Source organism: Rattus norvegicus, chromosome 2 (assembly GCF_036323735.1).
Source record: "Rattus norvegicus strain BN/NHsdMcwi chromosome 2, GRCr8, whole genome shotgun sequence".
NCBI classification, from domain to species: domain Eukaryota; kingdom Metazoa; phylum Chordata; class Mammalia; order Rodentia; family Muridae; genus Rattus; species Rattus norvegicus.
Window position 1 is genome coordinate 3,495,825 of NC_086020.1, and position 23,251 is coordinate 3,519,075.

General features: G+C 39.3%; 1 pseudogene; it reads left to right on the forward strand.

The window, feature by feature from the left end:
- The first annotated feature begins 9,261 nt into the window (after nt 1-9,261).
- Nucleotides 9,262-9,861, forward strand: LOC134485560 (large ribosomal subunit protein uL22-like; annotated as a pseudogene).
- The last annotated feature ends 13,390 nt before the right edge of the window (nt 9,862-23,251 follow it).

Below are 23,251 nucleotides of genomic sequence, written 5' to 3' on the forward strand. Positions count from 1 at the left end.
GAAGTGAGGTTATGTTTGTGTGCTTTCATTCTCTTTGTTTTGTTGCCAAGATGATTAGTTTCTTGCTTCTAGGGTATAGCTTGCCTCCTTATGTTGGGCTTTACCCTTTATTATCCTTTGTAGTGCTGGATTTGTAGAAAGATATTGTGTAAATTTGGTTTTGTCATGGAATATCTTGGTTTCTCCATCTATGTTAATTGAGAGTTTTGCAGGATACAGTAGCCTGGGCTGGCATTTGTGTTCTCTTAGGGTCTGTATGACATCTGTCCAGGATCTTCTGGCCTTCATAGTTTCTGGCGAAAAGTCTGGTGTGATTCTGATAGGTCTGCCTTTATATGTTACTTGACCATTTTCCCTTACTGCTTTTAATATTCTTTCTTTATTTTGTGCGTTTGGTGTTTTGACAATTATGTGACGGGAGGTGTTTCTTTTCTGGTCCAATCTATTTGGAGTTCTGTAGGCTTCTTGTATGCCTATGGGTATCTCTTTTTTTAGGTTACGGAAGTTTTCTTCTATGATTTTGTTGAAGATATTTACTGGTCCTTTGAGCTGGGAGTCTTCACTCTCTTCTATACCTATTATCCTTAGGTTTGATCTTCTCATTGAGTCCTGGATTTCCTGTATGTTTTGGACCAGTAGCTTTTTCCGCTTTACATTATCTTTGACAGTTGAGTCAATGATTTCTATGGAATCTTCTGCTCCCGAGATTCTCTCTTCCATCTCTTGAATTCTGTTGGTGAAGCTTGTATCTACAGCTCCTTGTCTTTTCTTTTGATTTTCTATGTCCAGGGTTGTTTCCATGTGTTCTTTCTTGATTGCTTCTATTTCCATTTTTAATTCCTTCAACTGTTTGATTGTGTTTTCCTGGAATTCTTTCAGGGATTTTTGCGATTCCTCTCTGTAGGCTTCTACTTGTTCTCTAAGGGAGTTCTTTATGTCTTTCTTGAAGTCCTCCAGCATCATGATCAAATATGATTTTGAAACTAGGTCTTGCTTTTCTGGTGTGTTTGGATATTCCGTGTTTGCTTTGGTGGGAGAATTGGGCTCCGATGATGCCATGTAGTCTTGGTTTCTGTTGCTTGGGTTCCTGCGCTTGCCTCTCGCCATCAGATTATCTCTAGTGTTACTTTGTTCTGCTATTTCTGACAGTGGCTAGACTGTCCTATAACCTGTGTGTCAGGAGTGCTGTAGACCTGTTTTCCTGTTTTCTTTCAGTCAGTTATGGGGACAGAGTGTTCTGCTTTCGGGCGTGTAGTTTTTCCTCTCTACAGGTCTTCAGCTGTTCCTGTGGGCCTGTGTCTTGAGTTCACCAGGCAGGTTTCTTGCAGGGGAAAAGTTGGTCCTACCTGTGGTTCCAAGGCTCAAGTTTGCTCGTGGGGTACTGCCTAAGTCCTCTCCGCTGTGGCAGCAACCGGGAAAATCTGTGCCGCTCCTTCTGGGAGCCTCCGTGCACCAGGGTTTCAGATGACGTTTGGTGTTTTTCTCTGGCGCCTGGATGTGCACAGAGTGCAGTCTCTTCTGGTTTCTGAAGGTTCAGCTCTCCCTCCCACGGGATTTGGTTGCAGAGAACTGTTTATCCGGTCTGTTTCCTTCAGGTTCCGGCAGTGTCTCAGGCGCAGGGTTCCTGCCGCTCCCGGGCCCTCCCCTATGGGAACCCAGAGGCCTTATACAGTTGCCTCTTGGGCCAGGGATGTGGGCAGGGGTGGGCAGTGTTGGTGGTCTCCTCCGCTCTGCAGCCTCAGGAGTGCCCACCTGATCAGGCGGTGAGGTCTCTCTCCCACGGGGATTGGGAGCAGAGAGCTGCTGCGGTCCGGGATCCGCCGGTGTGGGACTTCCGGTCGGAAGTAGATATTCTTGCACAGAACAACTCAATATATTTTTGTTTAGCTCAGCATTGCTAGTAATTCTGAGAATAAGGAAAAACATATAAGTATCTAGTACATAGTGGTATTAGTTAATCTTCTGTACATAGCAAAACATTCTTTTTATGTTTCTAGTTTTTGAAAAATACAAAGAACAGATAAAATTTACTAATCAGTAATAGTAAGTTGTTTGCAGTTTGGACAAAGTATACCACTAGTTGTCACCTATAGCTTCACTTTAAAGGCAAACTAATCTTTACTATATTAATCCTGCCAATCCATGAGTTTGGGAGATCTTTCCATCTTCTGAGATCTTCTTCAATTTCTTTCTTCAGAGGCTTGACGTTCTTATCATACAGGTCTTTCTCTTGCTTGGTTAGAGTCACACCAATGTATTTTATATTATTTGGGACTATTATGAAGGGTGTCATTTCCCTAATTTCTATCTCTGCTTGTTTCTCTTTTGTGTAGAGAAAGGCTACTGATTTGTTTGAATTAATTTTATACCCAGCCACTTTGCTGAAGGTGTTTATCAGGTTTAGTAGTTCTCTGGTGCAACTTTTGGGATCACTGAAGTATACAATCATATTGTCTGCAAATCATGATATTTTGACTTCTTCCTTTCCAATCTGTATCCCCTTGATCTCCTTTTGTAGTTTGATTGCTCTGGCTAGAACTTCAAGAACTATATTGAATAAGTAGGGAGAGAGTGGGCAGCCTTGTCTAGTCCCCGATTTTAGTGGGATTGCTTCACGTTTCTCTCCAGTTAGAGAATGGTTTTCTGTATATGGCTTTTACTATCTTTATGTATGGGCCTTGAATTCTTGTTCTTTCCAGGAACTTTATCATACAGGGGTGTTGTATTTTGTCAAATGCTTTCTCAGCCTCTAATGAAAGGATGATGTGGTTTTATCTTTCAGTTTGTTTATATAGTGGATTACGTTGATGCTTTTTCGTGTGTAAAATCATCCCTGCATCCCTGGAATGAAGCCTACTTGATCATGATGGATGATTGTTTTGATATGCTCCTGGATTCGGTTTGCAAGAATTTTATTGAGTATTTTGTGTTGATATTCATGAGGGAAATTGGTCTGAAGTTCTCTTTCTTTGTTGGGTCTTTGTATGGTATAGGCATAAGAGTAATTGTGGCTTCATAGAAGGAATTCGGTAGTCCTCCACCTGTTTCAATTTCATGGACTAGTTTGGATAGTATTGGTATGAGGTCTTTTATGAAGGTCTGATAGAATTCTACACTGAACCAATCTGGACCTGGGCTCTTTTTGATTGGGAGACTTTTAATGACTGCTTCAGATTCATTGCAGTCCCCATCAAAATTCCAAGCCAATTCTTCATGGAGTTAGAACAACTTTCAAATTCATGCGGAATAACAAAAAAGCCCAGGGGAGCTAAAACTATCCTCAACAATAAAAAGACTTCCGGGGAAATCACTATCCCTGAACTCAAGCAGTATCACAGGGAAATAGTGATAATAACTGTATGGTATTGGTATACAGACAGACAGATAGACCAGTGGAATAGAATTGAAGAGCCAGAAGTGAACCCATACACCTATGGTCACTTAGTTTTTGACAAAGGAGCCAAGGAAAAAAGATAACATTTTCAGAAAATGGTGCTGGTTCAAATGGAGGTAAGCATGTAGAAGAATGCAGAAAGTTCCATACTTATAAGCCGGTACAAAGGTTAAGTCCAAGTGGATCAAGGACCTCCACATTAAACCAGATACACCCAAACTTATAGAAGAGGAAGTGGGGAAAAACCTCGAACACATAGGCACTGGAGAAAATTTCCTAAACAAAACACCAATAGCTTATGCTCTAAGATCAAGAATTGACAAATGGGATCTCATAAATCTGCAAAGCTTCTGTAAGGCAAAGGACACATTTGTAAGGACAAAATGACAACCAACAGATTAGGAAAAGATCTTTAGTAATCCTACGACCAACAGAGGGCTTGTATCCAAAATATACAAAGAACTCATGAAATTAGACTGCAGGGAGACAAATAACCTTATTACAAAATAGGGTTCAGAGCTAAACAAAGAATTCACAGCTGAGGAGTGCTGAATGGCTGACAAACACCTAAAGAAATGTTCAACATCTTTAGTCATAAGGGAAATGCAAATCAAAACAACCCTGAGATTCCACCTCACACCAGTGACTGGGTAAGATCAAAAACTCAGGTGACAGCAGATGCTGGTGAGGATATGGAGAAGAAGGAACACTCCTCCATTGTTGGTGGGATTACAGACTAGTACAATCATTCTGGAAATCAGTCTGGAGGTTCCTCAGAAAATTGGATATTGAAATACCTGAGGACCCAGGTATACCTCTCTTGGGCAGATACCCAAAAGATACCCTAACATATAACAAAGACACATGCTCCACTCTGTTTAAAGCAGCCTTATTTATAATAGCCAGAATCTGGAATGAACCCAGATGCCCTTCAATAGAGGAATGGATAAAAAAAAATTTGGTGCATCTACACTATGGAATACTACTCAGCTATCAAAAACAATGACTTTATGAAATTCATAGACAAATGGATGGAACTGGAAAATTTCATCCTGAGTGAGGTAAGCCAATCACAGAAAAACAACATGGTATGTACTCATTGATAAGTGGATATTAACCCATATGTTTGAATTACCCTAGATGCACAGAACACATGAAACCCAAGAAGGATGACCAAAATACGAATGCTTCACTCCTTCTTATAAGGGGAACAAGATAACCTTTGGGAGGGAATAAGGGAGGCAAAGTTTAGAATAGAAACTGAAGAAACACCCATTCAGAGCCTGCCCCACATGTGGCCCATACATATACAGCCACCAAACTAGATAAGATGGATGAAGCAAAGAAATGCATGCTGACAGGAAGTGGATGTAGATCTCTGCTGAGAGACACACCCAGAATACAGCAAATACATAGGCGAATGCCAGCAGCAAACCACTGAACTGAGAATGGGACCCCCATTGCAGGAATCTTAGAAAAGATTTAAAAAGCTTGAACGGGCTTGAGATCCCATATGAACAACAATGCCAACCAACCAGAGCTTCCAGGGACTAAGCCTGTACCCAAAGAGTATACATGGACTGACCCTGTGCTCCAACTGCATAGGTAGCAATGAATAGCCTAGTAAGAGCACCAGTGGAAGGGGAAACCCTTGGTCCTGCCAAGCCTGAATCCCCAGCGAATGTGATTGTAGGGGGAGAGGGTCGTAATGAGGGGAGGATGGGGAGGGGAACACCCATATAAAAGGTGAGGGGAAGGGGTTAGGCAGATTTTTTCCTGGAAACGAGGAAAGGGAATAACAAATGAAATGTAAATAAGAAATACCCAAGTTAATAAAGATGGAGAAAAAAAAGCAAACTAATCAAAATAGTGTAAAAAAATATGAAATTTTATTTGTAAGTGTGCTGCTATTTTAAAGTTATTTTTGTGGCAGGGAGTTGTACCTACTGTTTATTAAAATCTCTTTTCTTGGTAGAATGAGCACCTGGCTGCCTTGTTCTAGAAGCTGGAGGAACCCTCTGTTCTGTTAAGCAGGAGGATGGAATGCTGCAATGTTTAGAGGAAGTGCTATCTATATTAATGGTTAGAGATGTTGAGTGCTTTTTACTGGTTTTGTGCCCAATTTTATCATGAACTTTTTATGATTAAGAAAATTTTGTTTTAATCTTCAATTACTTATAGTCTGACTTATTTGCTTTTCTGTTACTATAATGAAATACCATGACCAAGTCAGTTTATGGAAGAGTTTATTTTGGTTGTGCCAGTTTTAGGACCTGTACTATCATATTTTGGAACACCAGGGGGAAATATTAGAAGTAATATTATTATAACGTAGTGTTATCCTAATAGTTGGGTTATAATAATCCTTATTAACAATCTCTGGTTATTCTAAACCAGTAATTTTCCTTATTAGGTAATATTTACTTTCACCACTATAAATATAATAGTCATGCGGCAAAACTAGTAACAGCTAATGATGAAAGAAAAATTGCCTGTGTATATAGACTTTGGTTTTTTTGTGAAATTCTTTTTGAAATATGTCAAATTATAACAGCAGTATTGTTGGTATTAGGAATTCCCTTGAGCAGTGACACCATTTGGTAACTGTTGACATGGAAACAGCCCTACATTCCCAGTATTGCTTTGGTCCAAATCCAAACTCCACGTGGGAGTAGTTATGTCATATTCCAAATGAAAGGCAGACTTCTTCTGCCCTCATGCTCTCTCTTCTCTTCATTCTTTTCTCTTCTTTCTCTCGCCCCTTTCCCTTGTCTTGTTCTCCCATTAAATCTCACCAAGTAGAACTGTATTAGTTTTGTGTGCTTTATTTGGATGGGTGTGGTGGGTATTTTATTACAACGAGATTTTAATAACAACAAGTATGATAATTTAAGAGCTTGGAAATCAGACTGACTTGAAATAAATTCCAATATGGGCACTCACCAGATGTTGAACTTATATTACTAATATAAAAGTAGTGGGTGATAGTAATTTTTCCCTGTAGTGTTGTGAGAATAAATCTAACTCCTTGTAAACCTCTTGTGTTTTATTACTTATCAGGAACATTGGGTAGTAGTAGCCATTTTAATTGTTTCATGAAATAAAGTTTGTAGAGTTGTGGAGAATGGAGTTTATCAAAGCTAACCTACACATAACTACACATAACTAAACTGTATAATCAGATTTATCTTATAAAGTTATAATCTTAAAGGAAGAAGGTTAGAATGTAGAATAGGAAATAATGCTATGCTATTGTTAGAAGTGATTTAACATTCTATCACAAAACTGAAGAAATGGAAATTCATCTATTAAGGTGTCATACAGTCCAAAATACATTCTATATTATGTTAACATTATTCTTAAATGTGATTTTTTAAAATGGACTAAATATGTTTTTAATGAGAAGAATTAGTTTGGGTTTGAATGCTCTTTTTTTCCGTTTAGGCAATATGTCAGTTTTGAGGGCACCCAGACATCAGAGCTCTGGAAGGCATGTTGATACTGTGTTTTTCTTTGTCTCCTGGGTGTAAGAAGTATAACAGATCTTAAAGAGCTGCATTTTTGTTTGTTTAAAAAAAACTGATACATAAGAGGGTGTGTGTTGTGTGTGTGTATGTTTCTGTGTGTTGTGTGTGTCTGTGTGTGTGTCTCTGTGTGTATCTAAAATGATAGCAATATATTCTTTGGAAAGTATTTTGTTCTTTCTCAATTAAATTTATTCATTTGTTCAAATTGGCTACCCTTTATTATCACAGGTATAGGGAAATTAGAATCCTACTGCTCTAGTGTACGTTGAAATATAGAGAAGAGTATCTTAAATTGAGGACTCTGTTATGTCACATAGGTGAGAGTTTCTGGATATTTTCTATATCTTTCTATTGCTCATTCAGGGGAAATTTCTGCTATACTGTGTCTTCAGACTTTCTCTTCTGTTCAAATAACTCTCCTCCCTTAATGTAGGTAAACATACTAACTTTTGTGTTTTGCATAATTCTGTTTCATTGAGTTGAGTCAACTGGGCAGTCTGTTTTGCAAATGAAATTTCAGGTTTATGTGTGTACTACTTACTAGTATTAGAAGCATTTATTTAGCATTTTTCTTTAGTTCTTTCTGGACAAGATAGCTACATTTGCAGTTTTGTTTGAAAGTCCGTTTTTCTCTTATGTGAAAATACTAGAAAATTCTAGATTCCCAACAAGGCTTTATTTTGTTCTGCATAGTTTTGACTCAGCTCTGAAAGGGATTTTTTTGAATGTAAAGGAATTGATTTTAGGCTAGGGATACTTACCTTCTGGTCTATTGTACTTTTGTCTGGCTTATGTAGTGAGGCAGGAGAGCTTTATGTGTTCTGTGTTTCTTTGTTCTGAGCCCCCTGCTCTCTAACATATTTATACCTACTTATACCAGAATTACAAAAGTCTGATTGTAGTTTTATGTCTCATTTTCTTCTCCTACAATCTGAACCTGATATCTGAGTTGCCTGTTTTTCCTTGTAAGAAATCAAAGGCCACAGAAAACTGACTCTGCTGCTGTTAGATTGAGTCAGTTCATCAGAGCCATGTTTGGTGGAGCAAGCTTTTAATCCTAGCAAGTGAATCTCTATGAGTTCCCGGCCAGCCTGGTCTACATAGAACACCTTTTCATCCTGATGTTAACACCCAGCTGGAGTGGAATTATTACCAGAATAAACTGAAAGGAAAAGCAGGTGCACATAAGTTCTTTAAAGCAATAGTCCTCCCATGGATGGTCTTTGAATGTTGGTGTTGGTGTTGGTGCATTAGAAGTAAAAGTAGAAGTGGAATAATTAGATCTTTGAAGGCTTTAAGAATGCTAGTGACTGTAGAGAGAGTATCTTGTGTATTTGTATGGATATATCACCTTTCAGTTAAAAAAATTATGGCCTATAGGAAAGGGTAGAATAGAGGGTGAGACAACTAGGAGGTAGAGAGAATTTTGGGATAGAGCCAGGTGTAGAGATTTGCCCTGGAAAATGTAACCAGACAGACTCATGGTTCCTCAGCACAGGTAATGAGCCACATGGCAGAATGTAGATTTGAGTAAGTGGGTTAGAATTTGTCAGAGAATAGTCTACCTCTATGGACAAGGTATTTGTTAATATATTTTGAGTCTCTGTCTAATTCCTGGGATCATGGTGCTGGGAGGAAGAACCAGGTCCAAACTTCTACAAGTGACAACATGAATCGAAACAAAATCTAAATCTGAGCAATGACCAGTGTATAGTTTTGATTTTTGGAACAGGATGATGATGTTCACCTGGAACTCAATCCCAACATAGGTTGGGAGTGAAAGCTTGATTTATTTCATATTAACTAGATGAGCTATTGGCTATGTGGCTTATATCACCGTGCAGACACTGAACATTTATGTTCTTCAATATTTTTTAGAACTTAAAAGCAGACACCATGGTACCTAACCTCGGCTTTCAGGATATGACACCAAGAGAACAGAACTTTCAAGGGAAGGCTACAGAGCAGGGAACCCCGACTCAAGGAAGGGCACAATGACTATTGTAACCAGAGTCGAAATGCCTCATTTGAGTGAGCTGGTTTCTTAAAAGAAATATTTCCTTAACTGTCCTGGAAAATTAGTTTCTTTACAATCACAAGATCTTCATTTGTTTTACTACCCTGCATTACAGTTCTAAAGAAATTGGCAAGTCTTTCCCATTGGTTTCCTTGTAGAATAAATTGTAAAACCACAAATATTTAAAAAAAATCATTGTTTTAGGAACACATTAATGAGAAGAAAGACATATAGCACAGTAGAAAGGATTTAGTTTTTGGTTTTATCCCAGTACCTTCTGTTACCTATTTTGCCAGATTTAAATAAACAATGGTTGTTCTTCCTGTAAGCAGCCAGAGGTGACCTGTGAAGATGGTTCTCTACTCCCTTGACCCAGAAAACCCCACGAAATCATGCAAGTCAAGAGGCTCAAACCTTCGTGTTCACTTTAAGAACACCCTGGAAACTGCCCAGGCCATCAAGGGTATGCATATCCGCAAAGCCACCAAGTATCTGAAGGATGTCACTTTAAAGAGGTAGTGTGTGCCATTCCGGCGGTATAATGGTGGAGTTGGTAGGTACGCCCAGGCCAAACAGTGGGGCTGGTCACAGGGACGGTGGTCAAAAAAGAGTGCTGATTTTTTGCTGCCCATGCTTAAAAATGCAGAGTGTAATGCTGAACTTAAGGGGTTGGATGTAGATTCTCTGGTCAATGAACACATCCAGGTGAACAAGGCTCCTAAGATGCGCAGACGAACCTACAGAACTCACGGCCAGATTAACCCATACATGAGCTCCATCTGGGACATCAAGATGATGCTCACTGAGAAGGAACAGATTGTTCCAAAGCCAGAAGAGGAGGTTGGACAGAAGAAAAAGATATCCCAGAAGAAACTGAGGAAACAAAAACACATGGCACGGGAAAAAATTCAGCATAAATAAATGCAGATAAAGTAAAAAAAAAAAAAAAAAAAAACGGTTATTTTAGAAACGACCCTGAGGAGGCAAAGCAGAATCTGGCCAATGGATTTCTTTTCTGGAATTAGTCTTTCTTGGTTGCCATCATCTGCTTACACGGTGCACCAGGAAGGGTGATTGTACACAAATTTATATTTTATATGTGTATCAGTTTTTCAAGTTTTCTAGGGTTCTTATTAGCTGTTAAATGTTTTCAGAAAATTTTGAGATTAGTGATTTGTGTCAGTAGATCTTGGGATAACTTCCTGAGCTTGTTGAGTCTTTGTTTCATTGTCTCTGGTCAGTTTCTTCAGCATACTTGTGTACCAGGTTGCTTTTTCTTTCTGAATTTCCTAATTTGTATTATTAAACAGATAAAATTTAATTTCTAGAAAGTAAGGGATGTGTAACTGAAGGAAGTACACAGTACATGTCCCATGCTGAAAACTAAGAAAATACTGAGTGAATATCTGTCAAAATGAGGGGAAAAAAAACAGTTGTGCATGTTTGGTGGTGTTTCTAAGTTCCTTTGTTGCTCAGTCTGGTGGGTAGACTCTGTGTCAGCTGCTTGTTTTAGTAGTCTGCATCTAGATTTTGACCTGGGTAGGTGCTTGTTCTTTGAAAGTAGCAGGATACTAATCTTCTTTTGTCTTGCTTTCCATCACTGGCTGGCCAAGCATGGTTTTGCAGCAGAATATTTTCTTTGCTTACTTAATTAGCAGCATCTTACTAGCCACTGGATTTTTAAAATATTTAACATCCTTTTATAATCCACATCTCCTTCATTTCTTTTGGATGGTCCACCAGAAGTCAAATATTAGAGGAAATGTTTAAGTTCCACTTGCTATTGAAAGGGGACAAAATGAAATATTCCTTTCCTTTAAAAAAAGTGGTCATAATACCTTGATACTATATTCTTGTTTTAACTTTATGACATTGATTTTTGTATCTTAAGGTCTGTGAACCATCTGGAGGCTGTAAAAGTATTTGCTAGATATAGAAGGACTAGATTGTCTTGTATTAAATTTACAGCCAAACCTGTGCCTAAAACTCCTTTTCCAATGCCTTTCTTCTACTTTTTTCCAATATCACATTCTCTGAGTCATTATTAGACATCGCACAAAAGTTAAATGTACTAAGAGCCATTTTAGAAGTTAGTTTCTTTGACTTCTACACATTAGCTCTATAAAAATTAGGTCTAATATTGACTTGTATTATTAGATGAAGCATATTCGTGTTTTTTGGAAACTGATTTCTTGTTCCTTATATTAAGAAATTAGGTCAATGTAACCAGAGCATTTGATCCATCTGTGACTTCCTTTGTGTGCTGTTTCCTGAATCATCTCTTTGATGATTCCGTTTAGAGCTATTTAATCTCTGCACATGTTTGGGGCCTTTTACAAACCCTTCCTGGATTCCTAGGATGCAGATGTTTTCTACCCTGTTAGCAACTTTCCTTTTCATTCTACAGGAGCAACAGTTAAAAAATTATATTAGTCACAGACTGACTCTCAGCGATTTCTCTTTCACTATCTTGTGTCCTGGTCTCTGATTTCTCCAACTATTCCTCCACATCCTTTCTCCATGTGCTTGTCTAGTTTGCCCTCCAGTGAGGACTGTGTATCCTTGCATTTCCATGAATCTCACATAGAGTAGCTCACTCTGCTTGTGAAGAGCCCCATGTACACTGCTGCACTGTGGAACAGGTCAGCTAGCCAAGTGAAGAAGAATACTATGGTGTTGCCTTTCAGGCCAGGGCAGTCGGGGTGCATGGCCCACACTCAGAGGTCAAAAATGAACTTTGCATAATTTCAAGTGAGACTCCTATTTTAAAAGTCTTTAAAATATAAAGGTTATGTAACTTCCCTTTAAAGCTTAATTCATGGTTGTAACTTTGGAATATAATGTATCATGGCTGTTGTCTTTGTTTAGTGGCATTTTCTTTTGGATTGTTATTGATGACCCTTAAATTCTTGCAGATTACATACAGGACTGTTGTGGAAACACTGGATAATCTGCTCACTTTGTCTTGAGTTTGTAAGAATGTGACACGTACTTACATTTTACCAGAAGCCATAGCTATGGGTGCTAGGATCTGAAAATATCTGTATGGGGTGTGTATTAGGTAAAGATGTTGCTGGTTATTGGTCAGATAAGGAAAAGTTATTGGTGGAGTTGGTGTGGTGCTGCTTGTATTTAAATGCTCCCTACATACTGGCTCCCAAGATCTGAAAGCCGTGAGGAGCAGATCCTCACGTACCCCAAGTGTTGCTTTGTAAAGTTTACTTCTTAGTTTAGCTCATCAAAAATGGATAGAGTCTGTGATTAGGCAATAGAAGAAGAAAGGTGGTACTTGAGGATGGAGTGGAGGGTCTCAAGAGAGAGGAGAAGGGGGAACAAGAGAGGAGACCAAGGGAGGAGGAAGCCACCATATGAGGAGATGGACACTGAGCATGTGGCCTGGAAAAACAGCAAGTAACAAGGGATATTATGGCATGGAAATAGGTTACTATAGCTGTAAACCTGCCCAATTAGGCTTATAACTTGTAAATAAAGTACCTGGATTGTGTGGATGAGATTAAGTCTCATGGTCTACTGAAATGAAGTTAGATATTGAACTGTGTATTTCTGGTGATGCAATAACTTTGTTGTTTTTCATAGAGCATTGAGGTGTTTCAATATGTTTGAAAAGAGGCACTGAGTAGTATTTTTAACTATGTGCTACTGCAGTGTACACAGAATAGCCATGTTTGAAATTAGCTAAAGTGATAGGTTTGGGTCTTGCTTTACTAACAGTGTTGTTTGTAGCAGAAAAAGTTCTATAAAAGCACACATCATGCTTAACCTAATAGTATTATCCAGAGATAAATAACAATTTCTTTAATATACGTATCCATTATTAATGGACTTCTTTATGGTTCAGGTGCCGGGCACATTTATACATCTGGGTGAGATTGCAAATTTGATTTGGATATTACAAATGCTGGTAAGCTGTTTTTCTATCGAAACTGGAATTATGTTCTGCAAAGCACCTACTACTGACTAAAATTGATCTCAGGTTTTTTAGTTGAAGGTGCACTTGTTTCATAACAAGTAGAAAATAATGCTGTTAGACTGTTTTTACCTGTGCGTAAAAGAAAAACTTTAATGTTTAAGATAAAGTGTCATTATAGTATATAAAACTATTTATATAATGTGCATATATTTGTGTGTTTGTGTGTGTGTGTGGGGGGGGTGTGTGTGTTCACGCAGGCGTGCATGTATGGATGGATGTAGTGTATACAGATCATCCTGTTACACTGACTTAGTTTCTAGATATGGGAAACAGGAATCCAAACTTTCAAAAAATGATTAGTAAGTTTTTGTTTAATCAAATGGCTCGCCGAAACTTGAAATTTCTTTAACATATTAGTTTTTAGTTCTATAGAAAGTTCTTTAAGGAAAGAAAAAGTAACCATTCCAAGAAACTTCTTTTCTGTTTTTCCTATTATAGTGAGCTGCATAGTTCTCCTAAGCAAGGAGGTGGACTTCATCCTCCTTACCACTTTCACCCTTGCCTACCCCAGGGACTTTCTGACAAGGTAACAGAATGGTTTACATTTATTAAAACATGATACCGTGAGTTTATTGTGACGCGTTTTTGTCTGAACACTGCTGAAGAATAAAAAAAGAATTTTACTAGTTTTTGTACTAAGTATAGAAATAATGGCCATTCGTGCAGGTGTTTGGAACTTAAATATTTGCACCTGAAAATAACAGAAACCATATTTCCTTAATAAAATTTAAGGAAAACATATTTTAGCATAATGATTAAATCTTATTTTAATGCAGACCTAATATCAGATTGTCAGTGAGTAAGAATCCCGATTCTACGCAAAGAAATTGAATTGGTTCTCTTTTTTTCAAGAGATGAAATTGCTTCTTGTGGTTATGAAGGCAGGTATGGAGAAGCTAAGTGAGTTCTATTTCTTAATGGGTTGATTTCTTTTATATATTTTTAGAAAGATTAATCCTCGCAAGTCAGTTCTACAATTTCCACCTATGAAATATATATTACAAAAGGAAATATTTTAGTCTGAGTCTTTCATCTATACTACCATGTAAAGAATTTTAAATAACATATTAGTCCCTAGTGATCCTCCAGTGAAAACCAAAATAATAATAATATTAATATTAATAATAATAATAATAGGCATTGTCATGTTTATCTTCCTTCAGGTATAAAATGGTAAGAAATTGAAAGCTACATATTTCTTTTTCTTTTTATTTTTTTATTTGAATGGCATTGGTGGGGCCTTATTTGTCAGTTTTTACAAATAAGAAAAACTTGCCTCACAACTGTTCATAACTTCAGTTCTGGGCAGTCTGTCTCTTCACGGACACAGTCACATACATTCAGGAAAATACACAGAAAATTAAGCTGAAACTTGATTTCCTTCTAAATTAAAAGTAAACTATTTTCTACCATTGATGATGACCAATATTGGCATCTGTGTGGTGGGTAAAATGAGGCAGGCAGCCTTTGGGGGTCAGTGCTTAAATCTTTTGATGAGGGTGGATCCACATACCTATGGGGATGCTGCCACAGGCAGCCAGCGACTAGAGATGTTACTCAACAGACAGTTTTCTGAGGGAGCAAAGCTTAAGTTACTGGGGGGTTGGCACTCTCTATGATCAGCGAAAAACCTATGAACTCCTGACTCCTTGGGGTCAGTGAGAAAGACCAGGGAAGAGAGAAAATTCACACACACACACACACACACACACACACACACACACACACACACACACATACACACACACACACACACAGAGTTGATGGTAGAAGGAACAGTGTTCCAGCCCATCATACACAAGCCTTAACAGATACACATAGTTGATGGATGCCCTAACCCTTGTGTTTTATTCTTTGTTCCATCACTTATATGTCCCAGCCAAATCTTTCAAGCAGCATTAAAATACAATGTAATTGTTTTAGTTTTCTTCTAGACAAAAACAGGAGTAATTATTTCATTATTTATCCTTAAAAAGTATTCGTAAAAGACTCACAGATCTAACCACTTATATAAAAATCAGTCATATCTACTTTAATTCCTCAGAATGAGTATCTACTCAAGAGCAATTCTTAATAAATCTCATCAGGAAGCTGAGGGCAAAAATGTGTATAAGAAATCAATTGTTAGTGCCAGAGATGTTGGCCAGTGAGTGATTTGAGGCCCCTTAGAGTTTTCCCATAATTCTTAGATTATGAGGAATATGCTGGAAGTGAACAGAGCAGAACTCCATAACAGCATAACAGCTTTAAGTCCTCAGGGCACACAGCTCTCAGGACACATAGTCCTTGGAGCTGTCACACTGAGGTCGCACCCACAGGACTGTGGTAATGGGGGGGGGGGGTTTCATACTAGATCCTATCTCCATTTTAAATTTGATACTTAAATGGTTTATTTTATTTACATGAAAAATGCATGAAGCTTGGGATTTGCTTCTCAATAACTTAAGAGGTTTCTTAGTTGTTTGTAGTTCTCTGTGGTGATGTGAATGTTAGGAAAATCCCAGAAGCCACTGAGTACTAACAGAGTATTAATTATTCTTCTGCTCTTAGCAAGAGGGCAAGAAACACCTGTAGCTGTTTCTTAAGCAGGAATATGTTCAGTGAATTTCTCTATTGTTTTACAGTTTTCATGGCACACATTCCTTTGTCATATTTATTTCAAGAATTTTCTTGTTTTGTTTTGATTTAGTTTATTGAGAGTAGTATTGTCCCCTTGCTTTCTGTGTTTGTCTTTTGTATATAAAAAGGATACTGATTCCTGTGCTTTAATTTTGTGTTTTTCAACTTTTATTAATATTTATCAGCTCTAGGAGTTTTTTTTAAGATTTAGTTTTTATGTATAGAATCTTAAAACCTGAAAATAAACATATATTGATTTCTTCCCTCCTCATTTATTTGCTTCATTACCTTGACTTGTTTAATTGCTTGACCTAACACTGTAAGAAGTATATTGAGAAGTGAGATGAGAGAACATCCTTGTCTTGGTCTTGATTCCAACACAAGTACTTTGAATTATTCTCTCTCTCTTTTGGATGACTTTTGCTGTATATTGCCTTTATCAAGTTGAGATAAATCCCTTGTATCCCTATTCTCTGCAAGACTTTCCTCACAAATGGAGGCTGTATTTTATCAAAGGTCTTTTATGTATGCAATAGGGTGGTACTTGTACTTATGTGGTAGATTATATTAATTCTCATGTATTGACGCTTTCCTCCATCTCTGGGATGAAGTTGCCTTAAGCCTAATGGGAAATCTGTTTGTGTTACTGCATTTGGTTTACACGTATTTTATTAATGTCTTGTGCACCTATGGTCATCAGAGATGTTGGTGTATGACTTTCCTTTCCGGTTGTTTGGTTTCAGCATCAAGATTAGACTCCTAGTAAATGTTTTCTAACTGTTTTGGGAATATCTTACCTTTTCAACTTTGAGAATGTGGTGGCTGCCATTTTCTTCCCCTACCTTTATGTTGGCTCAAATAGGATTCAGGAAGTAATATTGACCTATTGTCAATACAGATTACAATACTGTGCACACTCAGAAGGTATACATCTTGGTTCTAAACCATGTATGATCTTGGTTCCATTACTATAGGCGGAAATATTTTCAGAACGAAATCTGATTCCTAAATGTCATAGTTTAGGGCTCACCTGCTTTGTTTTGCAACATAACCCTGTTTTTGTTTTTGTTTGTTTGTTTTGTTTTGTTTTTTGAAAAACTGCTTTTATTTGTTGTAGCACAAAACTGTTATTTAGCCTATTAATTTAAAATTAATAATTTGTAATTACATCCTTGATTTATATGAAAACAAGTCACTATACCTTTTATTTCACTTTTTAGTGTGTTTTTATTGAATTTCACCAGGTCCATTAATGAACGTAAGAGGAAGGACCATGGAAAGGAGTATATCTCTTACATATTCACAGAAGATTATGCCAAGCAGGAATACTGTGTATAATACCTAAATTTCATTGGAAGAACCTGACTGAGGAAGTGAAAAGGAAAGGATGGGAAATAGGAAAACATTTGAAAATAAGGCTGTTGACAGGCTGGAGAGGAAGGAGGAGATTGAAAATTTAAAGTGTGCTACCTGAAACAATGTATTTTCATGGATACAAATATGTCTTTGCCTATTTAAAAAAGTACTAGTTACTATGAGGTAGGATTTATCCATATCAGTTATGGTAAAATATGCTTTAGGAATTTAATTCCTGGGGACTTAAATTGAAAGTTAGTGGTATGGTAATTTAAAAACACATTAAAAACTATTTAAAAAGAGATAATTTCTCACTGTAAGTGTGTACTTTTCTCCATTTCCATTGTTTATATAAATACTTATTACTTCTTCTTACCATCTTGTAAATGATGTTTAGTTACTTATAATAGTTTTTCTTTATGAGAGCATAGTTATAAACACACATGATACTATAAAATAATACAAAGAATACTGTACTCTATCTTACTTATCTGTTTGTAAATACTCATTTGTGTGTGTGTGTGAATATGTGTGTGTGTGTGTGTGTGTGTGTGTGTGTGTGTGCGTGTGTTTGTACTTTTAATGTGAGTGAGGCATGTGCCTTGAGAGTGTGGTGGTTGCTGTGGCAACAGAAGCAAGCAGGTCTTTGTTACCTAAGGATGATGTCATTGCTGGACTCAGAGGCTAGCTGTAAACCACTTCTGATGATAACATACCTCCTCTTTTCTTATCATAGAGAGAAGAAAAAAGGGAAAAGGGGGAAGCCGATGCTAAAAGGGGAATAGGGGCTTTAGACCTCTTAAAATGCTTCCTGCTGTCTAGGAGCATTATCAGTTTTGGGATGTAGCTGACTTTCACCATCCGAGCCCACTTGATAGTTGTGTAAAAGGAACTGTTTGACTTTTTGGTTAGAAAATTTTGAATTTGTCTTTGAAGGAATATGGAAGCAAGATTAATGAGGCAGGGAGGAAATAGTATCTCCAGGAAAATGGGAAGAAGAGGCATTAAGAAGGGCAGTATCCTATTTCCATGTAGGGTTTTGAAAAACCCAGGAATTGGAGGCCTCATGCTGTTCCCTGCATTTCTGGATGTCTGATTGCAGCTGATGGAATGTATTTCTTACTGCCCCAGATACGTTGACATAGAAACAGCATTCTTCCTGGAGAAACAGACAAGGACCACCTTCTTTAGCTGTCAGGACATCTAGTCCCTGTCTATTCTGAAGCACAACGGCTGCCAAAGAATCGATCTTTTTCTGGATGATGAGCATGGTTTCATACATTCCTTGGAAACCGTTGTCAAGCTGGGATAAGAACTTCTTGTATAGGGTTAGGGAAGTCGTCGGCCCTGCAGTTCCAGTGCCAGCACCTGTAGCTACTCCTGCAGCAACCAGGAATGGCACAACCTGCAGTGCCCTCTTATGCTGGACAGGTATATGTCAAAAACTGCAATTGGTAGAGATTCTTTGCCATGTATTACTCCTAGTTCAGGGAAGGAACACCAGTGTGTAAACTCTTCCTGACCAGCTGGCAGGTAGGTGATGATATATACCAGTGCCACACAGAATTGACGTGTTTTGAGCTGCAGGGCCCTGCGGCAGAGATAGGCTGTCAAGGATTGTGGTGCTATTGCAGTCTAGGGAACTGAGTTTTCCTTCAGAACATGTCCTGGATGTCCTAAAACTCTCACACCAATAAGAGGGATACAAGTAGTATGGGGCGATGGCAGCATCGGAGTCAGGGCAGCTGATAAAAGCTGAGGTAAGGTTATTGGGCAGTATCACTAGAGAGGCTGTAATTGGCAATTGTGAATTAGTTTCAGGGGGGGTACTACGTAGCTAGCAGTCTTTAAAGTGACCAGGTTGGGTGCCATAAGGAGTTGGTACACCAAGGTCAGGGTCTGAATCAAAAGGCTAAATGACAAGTTAGTACCATTTGTGAGGGGGGATGTCAAGGACGTAAGGACTTTGGAGGGCTGTTTGATTATTTCTCCTATTTTTCCGATATCTAGAGTTTGGGAATTTGGACAAAATTTCTCTGGATGTGGATAGTACTCTGGATGTGGAGGCCCTGCTTGGTTTTTAAATTAGAGCTTACCAACAACTCCTGTTTTCTACCTGGGATTCCATGGGTCTTGTATATAGAAGAACAGGGTCTTGCATTGCTGACAGAAGTGATTGGTCCTTGATCCTAACATATGTATCTGGAACGACCAATATGGGCAGTCCCCATATTTGTCTGGCCATTTTTTGCAATCATCTGGTCAAAGAGAAAACAGACAAAGAGAACATAATATGTAGAAGGAATGACAGATATAGGGATGACAGCAATTTGGATTGGCTCCCAGCATAGAGTGGTTTTCTGATCCTATTGCGAAAGTCTGTTTGTGATCAGTGGGGATTCCTTGAACCTCAAATCTCTAGATGTAAGTGATAGCATGGATGGAAACAATCAGATGAGAAGCCCAGGTCTAATAGAGTGGAGTGGAGCACAGATGCTAGAGTGGTGTCTCATTCTTCTGGGATTGGGCACAAGGTGGGTGGTCTCAACATCTTTTGCAGCTTAAGAGAGCAGGGTCCATGAAGGGCCCTACCATTTAGGAAAGAAAGCTAAGAGCTGCTGATCTGGAGGGGACAGAAGAACTTGGTCTCAAATGTTGATAGGTAGTGGACAGTAGACAGCGTGTGGCCTTAGTCAGTGGTGGTCAGTAAAGTTCCATAGGAGAGAAAGGGAGAGACAAAGTAATGGGGCAAGAAAGTGGTCTAGGAGGGGAGTCCATTTAGTTGAAAGACCAGGAGTTATTACTGACATCCATACATGAGTTTGAAAGGTGAGACAAAGAGAAGTCACTTGGGGAGAGCTTGTAACATAAAATGAGCCAGAGGTAGGAGTTTTGCCCAATCAAAGGTCCTGTGACAGTTTGACAAGAGTGGCTTGTAGGGAGCAGTTAGTTCTTTCTACCTCACCTGAAGATTGAGGGTGGTATAGAATATGAAAATGCCATGTGATATCTAGGGCCTTAGACAGAATTTGAGAAATTTGGGAAGTAAATTAGGGACCATTGTCTCACTGAAGGGAGGCTGAGACACCAAATTGGGATGATCTCTTGGAACAGAAACTCAGAAACTGTCTGAACCCTTTTGTTAGTTGTGGGATATGCCTCCACCCACCCTGAGAATGTGTCAATCAAAACTAGGAGGTAACTGGCACATTTGGCATGTGGGTAAAGACAAGTTGCCCGTCAGTTCCAGGAAGGGAACCTCTGGCCTGATGGGTAGAAAAAGGGGTGCTACAATACCAGAGGTTGAAGTCTGACACTTGACAGACTTTGGAAGAGGCAGTGATGGATTTAAGAAACTTAAGTCCTTAGGAGTAGGCTTCTGGTGGGTTGTAACAAAATAAGACAATGCCTTGCTCTTAGGATGAAAGATGTGGCCAAGATAGGACAGAATTTCATGAGTGTTAGGAAGTGAGAGTGGGGATGTGGGTTGCAGTGTAAGAATGTCCTGGGGAGGGTAAGACATGTGTAGGCCCCTAAGGGCCGCAGCTCTGGCTGCCTCTTCAGCTCTGTTGTTTCCCTTGGAGACAATAGAGTCATTCGTCAGGTGGGATCTGCAGTGGACAAACCCAATAGCTGTGTGGAGATGGGAGGCCTTTAGCATGGCCATAATTTTGTTTGCATTAGTTACTGATCCTCCTTTAGTCATAAGTACCCCATGCTCATTCCAGTTAGGGGCATGGGTCAGGATGATATGGAAAGCATGTTTAGAATCTGTGTAGATGTTGAGGGATTGTCCCTGTGCCAGTTGAAAGGCATGGGTAAGGACTACTACTTCAGCCTGTTGATTGGTGGTATGAGCAGGAAGGGCCTGTGCCTCAGTGTCTGTCACTATGAGGCAGCTGGCTCTTATGGCTCCTTCACGTAGAAAGGAGCTTCCATCTGTATACCAGGTATAGATGGTCTGAGGCAAATTGCCCTCCTGTATGTGTGAAGGGTGAGGTAATAATTCCTCTAAGGTTTTAGTGCAGGAGTGAGATAAGGAGTGGTTAGTATTTGGTGGAGAAAGAAGATTGGAAAGGCAGGTGTGATTGAAAGGGTAGTGTGGAGTCTTCTATTAGTGCTACCTGAAGAGAAAGAACCTTGGAGGGAGGTAGATTCTGTCAACCTTTGAAAGGTAGGAGCTGTGACATGTTATAAGAGGAGAAGACCATTGTAGGCAACCCAAATGTTAGGTTTTCTTATTCTTCAATAAGGAGTTCAGCAGCTGCTAAGGTACAAACACAAGGTGCCATCCCTGCATGGTTAGATCTAGTTTTTTTGACAGGTATGCTAGAGGTACAAAGGAGGGTCCCAGTTGGTGACCTACATTTCCAAATGTTGGTATCAGGAACTGCTTTTACCTCCAGCAATGATGTCATCTGGTCACCTGAGCATCTGTTGTCAAGGCAACTGTCATCTATTTCTAGCATATATTTCATGTTACGGTTACACCACATTTCATGTTACGGTTACACCACATTTCACATAAAAGGCAGATCCTTTCTGCCCTCTTCAACTTCTCTCTCCTCTCTTCCCTTTTTTCCTCTCTTTTTCTCCTACCTCTCTTCACCCCTTTGGCCTTTGTCTCTACCATTCCAATAAACCTCTCCACGTGGAACCTGTTGGCCTGGTGTGGTTTGTCCAGATGTGAGCCATAGAGGCTCTCTATAAAAGACAATGTAACAGACCCCGTGAGAGAGAGAGACCTCACCGCCTGGTCAGATGGGCACTGCTGAGGCTGCAGAGCGGAAGAGACCACCAACACTGCCCACCCCTGCCCACATCCCTGGCCCAAGAGGAAACTGTATAAGTCCTCTGGGCTCCCATGGGGGAGGGCCCAGGAGCGGCAGGACCCCTGCCTCAGACACCGCCTGAACCTGAAGGAAACAGACCGGATAAACAGTTCTCTGCACCCAAATCCCGTGGGAGGGAGAGCTGAACCTTCAGAGAGGCAGACAAGCCTGGGAAACCAGAATAGACTGCTCTCTGCACACACATCTCGGACGTCAGAGGAAAAAGCCAAAGACCATCTGGAAACCTGGTGCACTGAAGCTCCCGGAAACGGCGGCACAGGTCTTCCTGGTTGCTGCCACTGCAGAGAGCCCGTGGGCAGCACCCCACGAGCGAACTTGAGCCTCAGGAATACAGGTAAGACCAAATTTTCTGCTGCAAGAAAGCTGCCTGGTGAACTCAAGACACAGGCCCACAGGAACAGCTGAAGACCTGTAGAGAGGAAAAACTACACGCCTGAAAGCAGAACACTCTGTCCCCATAACTGACTGAAAGAGAGGAAAACAGGTCTACAGCACTCCTGACACACAGGCTTATAGGACAGTCTAGCCACTGTCAGAAATAGCAGAACAAAGTAACACTAGAGATAATCTGATGGCAAGAGGCAAGCGCAGGAACCCAAGCAACAGAAACCAAGACTACATGGCACCATCGGAGCCCAATTCTCCCATCAAAACAAACATGGAATATCCAAACACACCAGAAAAGCAAGATCTAGTTTCAAAATCATTTTTGATCATGATGCTGGAGGACTTCAAGAAAGACGTGAAGAACTCCCTTAGAGAACAAGTAGAAGCCTACAGAGAGGAATCGCAAAAATGCCTGAAAGAATTCCAGGAAAAGATAAATAAACAAGAAGAAGCCCATAGAGAGGAGACACAAAAATCCCTGAAAGAATTCCAGGAAAACATAAATAAACAAGTAGAAGGCCATAGAGAGGAGACACAAAAATCCCTGAAAGAATTCCAGGAAAACATAAATAAACAAGTAGAAGCCCATAGAGAGGAGACACAATAATCCCTGAAAGAATTCCAGGAAAACACAATCAAACAGTTGAAGGAATTAAAAATGGAAATAGAAGCAATCAAGAAAGAACACATGGAAACAACCCTGGATATAGAAAACCAAAAGAAGAGACAAGGAGCTGTAGATACAAGCTTCACCAACAGAATACAAGAGATGGAAGAGAGAATCTCAGGAGCAGAAGATTCCATAGAAATCATTGACTCAACTGTCAAAGATAATGTAAAGCGGAAAAAGCTACTGATCCAAAACATACAGGAAATCCAGGACTCAATGAGAAGATCAAACCTAAGGATAATAGGTATAGAAGAGAGTGAAGACTCCCAGCTCAAAGGACCAGTAAATATCTTCAACAAAATCATAGAAGGAAACTTCCCTAACCTAAAAAAAGAGATACCCATAGGCATACAAGAAGCCTACAGAACTCCAAATAGATTGGACAAGAAAAGAAACACCTCCCGTCACATAATTGTCAAAACACCAAACGCACAAAA